The sequence below is a fragment of the Arachis hypogaea genome, chromosome 2 (genome assembly GCF_003086295.3).
Source record: "Arachis hypogaea cultivar Tifrunner chromosome 2, arahy.Tifrunner.gnm2.J5K5, whole genome shotgun sequence".
NCBI classification, from domain to species: Eukaryota; Viridiplantae; Streptophyta; class Magnoliopsida; order Fabales; family Fabaceae; genus Arachis; species Arachis hypogaea.
This window is the reverse complement of record NC_092037.1, coordinates 42,728,029-42,736,786: the sequence shown is the minus strand read 5'-3', so window position 1 is coordinate 42,736,786 and position 8,758 is coordinate 42,728,029. Positions and strand designations below refer to the sequence as shown.

General features: G+C 41.1%; 1 non-coding gene across 1 annotated transcript; it reads right to left on the bottom strand.

The window, feature by feature from the left end:
• Positions 1-2,419: 2,419 nt before the first annotated feature.
• On the bottom strand, positions 2,420-2,527 carry LOC112764930 (small nucleolar RNA R71). The gene has a single exon (XR_003183404.1). It is a non-coding gene; the product is annotated as a small nucleolar RNA R71 (small nucleolar RNA).
• Positions 2,528-8,758: the final 6,231 nt, after the last annotated feature.

The window sequence follows — 8,758 nt, the reverse complement described above, 5'->3', positions numbered from 1 at the left end:
TTACTCGCGTAAGGTTTATTACTTGGACGACCCAGTGCACTTGCTGGTTAGTTGTGCGAAGTTGTGTAATGCCATGGTATTGAGCTACCACGTTTTTGGAGCCATTACCGGGGATTATGAGAGTTGTGAAAAAGTAATGTTCACAACTTCGCGACACCAAGTTTTTGGCACCGTTGCCGGGGATTGTTCAAGTTTTGAGCAAGCTTTTGGTAACATCAGTGCCAAGATCCGGCAACAACACCAAGTTTTTGGCGTTATTGCCCGGGATTGTTTAGGCTGGACAACTGACGGTTCATCTTGTTGCTTAGATTAGGTATTTATTTTTTTTCGAAATTCTTGAAGATGAGTTCTAGAGTTTCATGATGATTTGTTGAAATCTGGCTGGCTGAGAAGCCATGTCTAATCTGATTGGACCGAGGTTTCAACTCATCACCACAAGAGCTTGTTGATTTCTTATCAATCTTGCTTTTGGAGCAGTGATCTACTAAGGCTTGGCTGGCCTCTGGCCATGTCTAGTGTTTTGGACCGAAGCTTTCTTTGAAAGCTTGGCTGGCTGTGAAGCCATGTCTAATTCCTGGACCGGAGTCTTAGACTAGCATTGCACTGATTCCTGGAATTCTCATTGAGAATTTTGATACCTTTTTCCACTTAATTTTCGAAAAACACAAAAAAATTTACAAAATTATAAAATCCAAAAATATTTCTTGTTTGAGTCTAGAGTCTCATCATAAGCTTGGTGTCAATTGCATGCATTCATATGTCTTATTGATCTCCAAGATGTTCTTGATGATTTGCTTGATCTGATCTTTGAATTCTATTGACTTGAGTGTTTTGTGTGTCTCATATGCATTTTCGTTTTGTTAGTGTCAGTAGTATACAAACTGCTAAGTTTGGTGTCTTGCATGCATTGTCATTTAATTCTTGTTACATTTTGGTTTGTCCTTATTATTAAAAATCCAAAAATATTTTTAATTTGTGTCTTTTCAAGTCAATAATACAGAGAATTGAAGATTCAGAACATACAGCAGAGGAATTGCACAGAAAAAGCTGGGCGTTCAAAACGCCCAGTGAAGAAGGACAGACTGGCGTTTAAACGCCAGCCAGGGTACCTGGTTGGGCGTTTAACGCCCAAAAGGGTAGCATTTTGGGCGTTAAACGCCAGAATGGATACCATTCTGGGCGTTTAACGCCAGGATGGCTAAAGGGGGAAGATTTTGTTTTCAAATCAATTTTTTTCTAAGTTTTCAAAATTTCTTCCAAATCAAATCTTTTTCAAATCAATTTTTCAATCAAATCTTTTTCAAAATTAACTTCTTTCCTTTTCCAAAGATACTTGCTACCAATTAATGATTTGATTCAACATTTCAAGTATGTTACCTTTTCTGTTGAGAAAGGTTTAATGTTTGAATCATATCTTTTCTTGTTAGTCAAGTTTTTAATTTTCAAATCAAATCTTTTTAAAATGTTTTTCAAATCATATCTTCTCAATCACATCTTTTTAAAATCAATCATATCTTCTTAACCACATCTTTTTCAAAATAGTTTTCAATCAAATCCTTTTGATTTCTAATTTCAAAATCTTTTTCAAAAATCACTTGATTTCTTTTCCATTTTCATTTTCGAAAATTAAGTAATGTTTTTCAAAAATATTTTTTTAAAATTTTCCACTTAATTTTCGAAAATGACTTTCCTCCTTCTCACATCCTTCTATTTATGGACTAACACTATCCCTTAATGCAAAATTCGAACTCCATCTCCTTTGTTAAGTTCGAATTTTCCACTTCTGTCTTCTATTCTTCTTTTCCTCTGACACCTAAAGGAATCTCTATACTGTGACATAGAGGATTCCACATTTTCTTGTTCCCTTCTCTTTCTTATGAGCAGGAGCAAAGACAAAGGCATTCTTGTTGAGGCTGATCCTGAACCTGAAAGGACCTTGAAGAGAAAGCTAAGAGAAGCCAAAGCACAACTCTCTTTAGAGCACTTGAACGAACTCTTCAAGGAAGAAGAACAAATGGCAGCCGAAAACAACAACAATGCCAATAATGCAAGGAAGGTGCTGGGTGACTTTACTGCACCTACTCCCGACTTCTATGGGAGAAGCATCTCTATCCCTGCCATTGGAGCAAACAACTTTGAGCTTAAGCCTCAATTAGTTTCTCTAATGCAACAGAATTGCAAGTTCCATGGACTTCCATTGGAAGATCCTCATCAGTTTTTAGCTGAGTTCTTGCAAATCTGTGACACAGTCAAGACTAATGGGGTTGACCCTGAGGTCTACAGACTGATGCTATTCCCTTTTGCTGTAAGAGACAGAGCTAGAACATGGTTGGATTCTCAACCTAAAGAAAGCCTGGACTCTTGGGAAAAGCTAGTCAATGCCTTCTTGGCAAAGTTCTTTCCACCTCAAAAATTGAGTAAGCTTAGAGTGGAAGTCCAAACCTTCAGACAGAAGGAAGGAGAATCCCTCTATGAAGCTTGGGAAAGATACAAACAATTGATCAGAAAGTGTCCCACTGATATGCTTTCTGAATGGAGCATCATAGGTATTTTCTATGATGGTCTCTCTGAACTGTCCAAGATGTCCTTGGATAGCTCTTCTGGAGGATCTCTTCATCTGAAGAAGACGCCTACTGAAGCTCAAGAACTGATTGAAATGGTTGCAAATAACCAATTCATGTACACTTCTGAAAGAAATCCTGTGAACAATGGGACTAGTCAGAAGAAAGGAGTTCTTGAGATTGACACTCTGAATGCCATATTGGCTCAGAATAAAATATTGACTCAACAAGTCAATATGATTTCTCAAAGTCTGTCTGGGATGCAAAATGCATCAAGCAGTACTAAGGAAGCTTCATCTGAGGAAGAAGCTTATGATCCTGAGAACCCTTCAATAGAAGAGGTGAATTACATGGGAGAACCCTATGGAAACACCTACAATCCTTCATGGAGGAATCATCCAAATCTTTCATGGAAGGATCAACAGAGACCCCAACAAGGTTTCAATAACAATAATGGTGGAAGAAACAGGTTTAGCAATAGCAAGCCTTTTCCATCATCTTCTCAGCAACAAACAGAGAGTTCCAAGCAGAATAATTCTGACTTGGCAACCATGGTCTCTGATCTAATCAAAACCACTCAAAGTTTTATGACTGAAACTAGATCTTCCATTAGGAATCAGGAAGGACAAGTGGGTCAGCTGAGCAAGAAAATTACTGAACTCCCTCCAAGTACTCTTCCAAGCAACACAGAAGAAAATCCAAAAGGAGAGTGCAAGGCCATCAACATGGCTGAATTCTGGGAGGAAGAAGAGGCAGTGAACGCCACTGAGGAAGACCTCAATGGATGCCCACTGACCTCCAAGGAGTTCCCCAATGAGGAACCTTGGGAATCTGAGGCTCAAGATGAGACCATAGAGATTCCATTGGATTTACTTCTGCCATTCATGAGCTCTGATGAGTATTCTTCTTCTGAAGAGGATGAGTATGTCACTGAAGAGCAAGTTGCTAAATACCTTGGAGCAATCATGAAGCTAAATGACAAGTTATTTGGAAATGAGACTTGGGAGGATGAACCCCCTTTGCTCACCAAAGAACTGGATAACTTGTCTAGGCAGCAATTGCCTCAAAAGAGGCAGGACCCTGGGAAGTTTTCTATACCTTGTACCATAGGCACCATGACCTTCAAGAAGGCCTTGTGTGACTTAGGATCAAGCGTAAACCTCATGCCCCTCTCTGTAATGGAGAAATTAGGGATCTATGAGGTACAAGCTGCAAAAATCTCACTAGAGATGGCAGACAACTCAAGAAAACAAGCTTATGGACTTGTAGAGGATGTTTTGGTGAAGATTGAAGACCATTACATCCCTACTGATTTCATAGTCCTAGAGACTGGGAAATGCATGGATGAATCCATCATCCTTGGCAGACCCTTCCTAGCCACAGCAAAGGCTGTGATTGATGTTGATAGAGGAGAGTTGATCATTCAAGTGAATGAAGAATCCTTGGTGTTTAAGGCCCAAGGATATACCTCTGTCATCATGGAGAGGAAGCATGAAGGGCTTCTCTCAAAACAGAGCCAAACAGAGCCCCACAACCAAACTCTAAGTTTGGTGTTGGGAGGCCACAACCAAACTCTAAGTTTGGTGTTGGGAGGCCACAACCAAACTCTAAGTTTGGTGTTGAACCCCCACATTCAAACTCTAAGTTTGGTGTTGGGAGGTTCCAACACGGTTCTGAGCATTTCTGAGGCTCCATGAGAGTCCTCTGTCAAGCTAATGACAATAAAGAAGCGCTTGTTGGGAGGCAACCCAATGTTTTATAATTAATTATTTTCTTTTGTTATTTTATCTTTTTTGTAGGTTGATGATCATAAGAAGTCACAAAAACAATGAAAAAAGCAAAAACAAAATGAAAAACAGGAAGAAAAACAGCACACCCTGGAGGAAGATGCTGCTGGCGTTTAAACGCCAGTCAGCCTAGCAGTTGGGCGTTTAACGCCCAGTCTGGCACCCTTCTGGGCGTTTAACGCCAGAAAGGGGCACCAGACTGGCGTTAAACGCCAGTAAAGGGCAAGAACCTGGCGTTAAACGCCAGGAATGGGCACCAGCCCGGCGTTTAACGCCAGAAATGGCTCAAAACGTGGATTTTGATGCCATTTGGTGCAAGGATGCCTTTTCCTTGACACCACAGGATCTGTGGACCCCACAGGACCCTACCATCACTCTCTCTCTTCTTCCCCCATTCACCAATCACCTCAACACCTCTTCCCCAAAAACCCCTCACCTATCAAATCCCGTCTTTCTCTTCACCACTCACATCCATCCTTCATAAACCCCCACCAACCTCACCCTTCAAATTCAAACCACTTTCCCTCCCAAACCCACCCATCATGGCCGAACCCTTTACCCCCTCTCTCCTATATATACCCTTCTTCAACCCTTCATTTTCACACAACCTAAACACCACTTCTCCCCCTCTTTGGCCGAACACACCACCATCTCCCTCTTCCTCATTTCTTCTTCTTCTACTCTCTTCTTTCTTCTTTTGCTCGAGGACGAGCAAACATTTTAAGTTTGGTGTGGTAAAAGCGTTGCTTTTTCGTTTTTCCATAACCATTATGGCATCCAAGGCCGGAGAAACCTCTAGAAAGAGGAAAGGGAAGGCAAAGGCTTCCACCTCCGAGTCATGGGAGATGGATAGATTCCTCTCAAAGGTGCATCAAGTCCACTTCTATGAAGTTGTGGCCTTGAAGAAGGTGATCCCCGAGGTCCCTTTTTCACTCAAAAAGGGTGAATATCCGGAGATCCGACATGAGATCCGAAGAAGAGGTTGGGAAGTTCTTACCAACCCCATTCAACAAGTCGGAATCTTGATGGTTCAAGAGTTCTATGCCAATGCATGGATCACCAAGAACCATGACCAAAGTGTGAACCCGAATCCAAAGAATTATCTTACTATGGTTCGGGGGAAATACTTGGATTTTAGTCCGGAGAGTGTGAGGGTGGCGTTCAACTTGCCTATGATGCAAGGAGATGAGCATCCTTACACTAGAAGGGTCAACTTTGATCAAAGGTTGGACCAAGTCCTCACAGTTATATGTGAAGAGGGCGCACAATGGAAGCAAGATTCAAGAGGAAAGCCGGTCCAATTGAGAAGGCATGACCTCAAGCCCGTGGCTAGAGGGTGGTTAGAGTTCATACAACGCTCAATCATCCCCACTAGCAACCGGTCCGAAGTTACCATAGACCGGGCCATCATGATCCATAGCATCATGATTGGAGAAGAAATAGAAGTTCATGAGGTTATAGCCCAAGAACTCTATAAAGTGGCGGACAAGACCTCCACCTTGGCAAGGTTAGCCTTTCCTCATCTCATTTGTCACCTCTGTTATTCAGTTGGAGTTGACATAAAGGGAGACATCCCCATTGATGAGGACAAGCCCATCACCAAGAAAAGGATGGAGTACACAAGAGATCCCACTCATCATGAAATCCCTGAAATTCCTCAAGGGATGAATTTTCCTCCACAAAACTATTGGAAGCAACTACACACCTCCCTAGGAGAGTTGAGTTCCAACATGGGACAACTAAGGGTGGAGCATCAAGAACACTCCATCATCCTTCATGAGATTAGAGAAGATCAAAGAATCATGAGGGAGGAGCAACAAAGACAAGGAAGAGACATTGAGGAGCTCAAGCACTCCATAGGATCTTCAAGAGCAAGAAAGAGCCGCCATCACTAAGGTGGACCCGTTCTTTGATTTCCTTGTTATTTGTTCTTCTGTTTTTCGAAAATTTATGCTTATGTTTATCCATGTTTGTGTCTTGTGATCATTAGTGTCTTAGTGTCTATGCCTTAAAGTTATGAATGTCCTATGAATCCATCACCTTTCTTGAATAAAAATGTGCTTAATTGAAAAAGGAAGAATTGCATGAATTTTGAATTTTATAATAGTTTAATTATTTTGATGTGGTGGTAATATTTTTGTTCTCTGAATGTATGCTTAAACAGTGCATATGTATCTTGAATTTGTGGTTCATGAATGTTGGCTCTTGAAAGAATGATGAAAAAAGAGACATGTTACTGAGGATCTGAAAAATCATTAAAAATGATTCTTGAAGCAAGAAAAAGCTATTCAAAAAAAAATCGAAAAAAAAAGAAAAAGAAAAAGAAAAATGAAAAAAAATAGAGAATAAAGAGTTGTGATCCAAGGCAAATAAGAGTGTGCTTAAGAACCCTGGACACCTCTAATTGGGGACTTTAGCAAAGCTGAGTCACAATCTGAAAAGGTTCACCCAATTATGTGTCTGTGGCATGTATGTATCCGGTGGTAATACTGGAAGACAGAGTGCTTTGGGCCACAGCCAAGACTCAATAAATAGCTATGTTCAAGAATCATCATACTTCACTAAGAGAATCATTAGCACTATCTGGACTCTGAGTTCCTAAAGAAGCCAATCATTCTGAATTTCAAAGGATAGAGTGAGATGCCAAAACTATTCAGAAGCAAAAAGTTAAAAGCCCCGCTCATCTAATTACTACTGATCTTCATAGATGTTTTTGGAATTCATTGCATATTCTCTTCTTTTTATCTTATTTGATTCTCAGTTGCTTGGGGACAAGCAACAATTTAAGTTTGGTGTTGTGATGAGCGGATAATTTGTATACTTTTTGGCATTGTTTTTAGTATGTTTTTGATATGATCTAGTTAGTTTTTAGTATATTTTTATTAGTTTTTAGTTAAAATTCACTTTTCTGGACTTTACTATGAGTTTGTGTGTTTTTCTGTGATTTCAGGTATTTTCTGGCTGAAATTGAGGGACCTGAGCAAAAATCTGATTCAGAGACCAAAAAGGACTGCAGATGCTGTTGGATTCTGACCTCCCTGCACTCGAAGTGGATTTTCTGGAGCTACAGAAGCCCAATTGGCGCGCTCTCAACGGCGTTGGAAAGTAGACATCCTGGGCTTTCCAGCAATATATGATAGTCCATACTTTGCCCAAGATTTGATGGCCCAAACCGGCGTTCAAAGTCACCTCAAGAAATCCCAGCGTTAAACGCTGGAACTGGCACCCAAATGGGAGTTAAACGCCCAAACTGGCACTAAAGCTGGCGTTTAACTCCAAGAAGAGTCTCTGCACGAAATTTGCTTCATTGCTCAGCCCAAGCACACACCAAGTGGGCCCGAAAGAGGATTTTTATGTCATTTACTCATTTCTGTACACCTTAGGCTACTAGTTCTTATAAGTAGGACCTTTTACTATTGTATAGAAGACTTTGGTAGCTATCTTCATTTTTTATGCTATCTTAGATCATTGGGAGGCTGGCCATTCGGCCATGCCTAGACCTTATGCTTATGTATTTTCAACGGTGGAGTTTCTACACACCATAGATTAAGGTGTGGAGCTCTGCTGTACCTCGAGTATTAATGCAATTACTATTGTTCTTCAATTCAATTCCGCTTGTTCTTGTTCCAAGATATCACTTGTTCTTCAACTTGATGAAGGTGATGATTGACGCCCATCACCATTCTCACTCATGAACAAAGTGACTGACAACCACTCTTGTTCTACAAGCATTTGAGGCTTGGTGAATATCTCTTGGATTCCTGATTGCACGATGCATGGTTGATCGCCTGACAACCGAGCGCTCGCCTGACAAACGAGCCAACCATTCCGTGAGATCAGAGTCTTCGTGGTATAGGCAGGACCTGATGGCGGCATTCAAGAGAATCCGGAAGGTCTAAACCTTGTCTGTGGTATTCTGAGTAGGATTCAATGATTGAATGACTGTGACGTGCTTCAAACCTGTAACCTACTGGGCGTTAGTGACAGACGCAAAAGAGTGATTCTATTCCGGTAGGGGAGGGAACCAAACCGGTGATTAGCCGCACTGTGACAGAGTGCATGAGCATTAGTTTTCACTGCGAGGATGGGAGGTAGCTGCTGACAACAGTGAAACCCTACACGAGCTTGCCATGGAAAGGAGTAAGAAGAATTGGATGAAGGCAGTAGGAAAGCAGAGAGACGGAAGGGAAGGCGTCTTCATACGCTTATCTGAAGTTCCTACCAATGAATTACATAAGTATCTCTATCTTTACCTTTGTGTTATTTTCGTTCATCACTATATCCATTTGAGTTTGCCTGACTAAGATTTACAAGATGACCATAGCTTGCTTCAATACTAACAATCTCCGTGGGATCGACCCTTACTCGCGTAAGGTTTATTACTTGGACGACCCAGTGCACTTGCTGGTT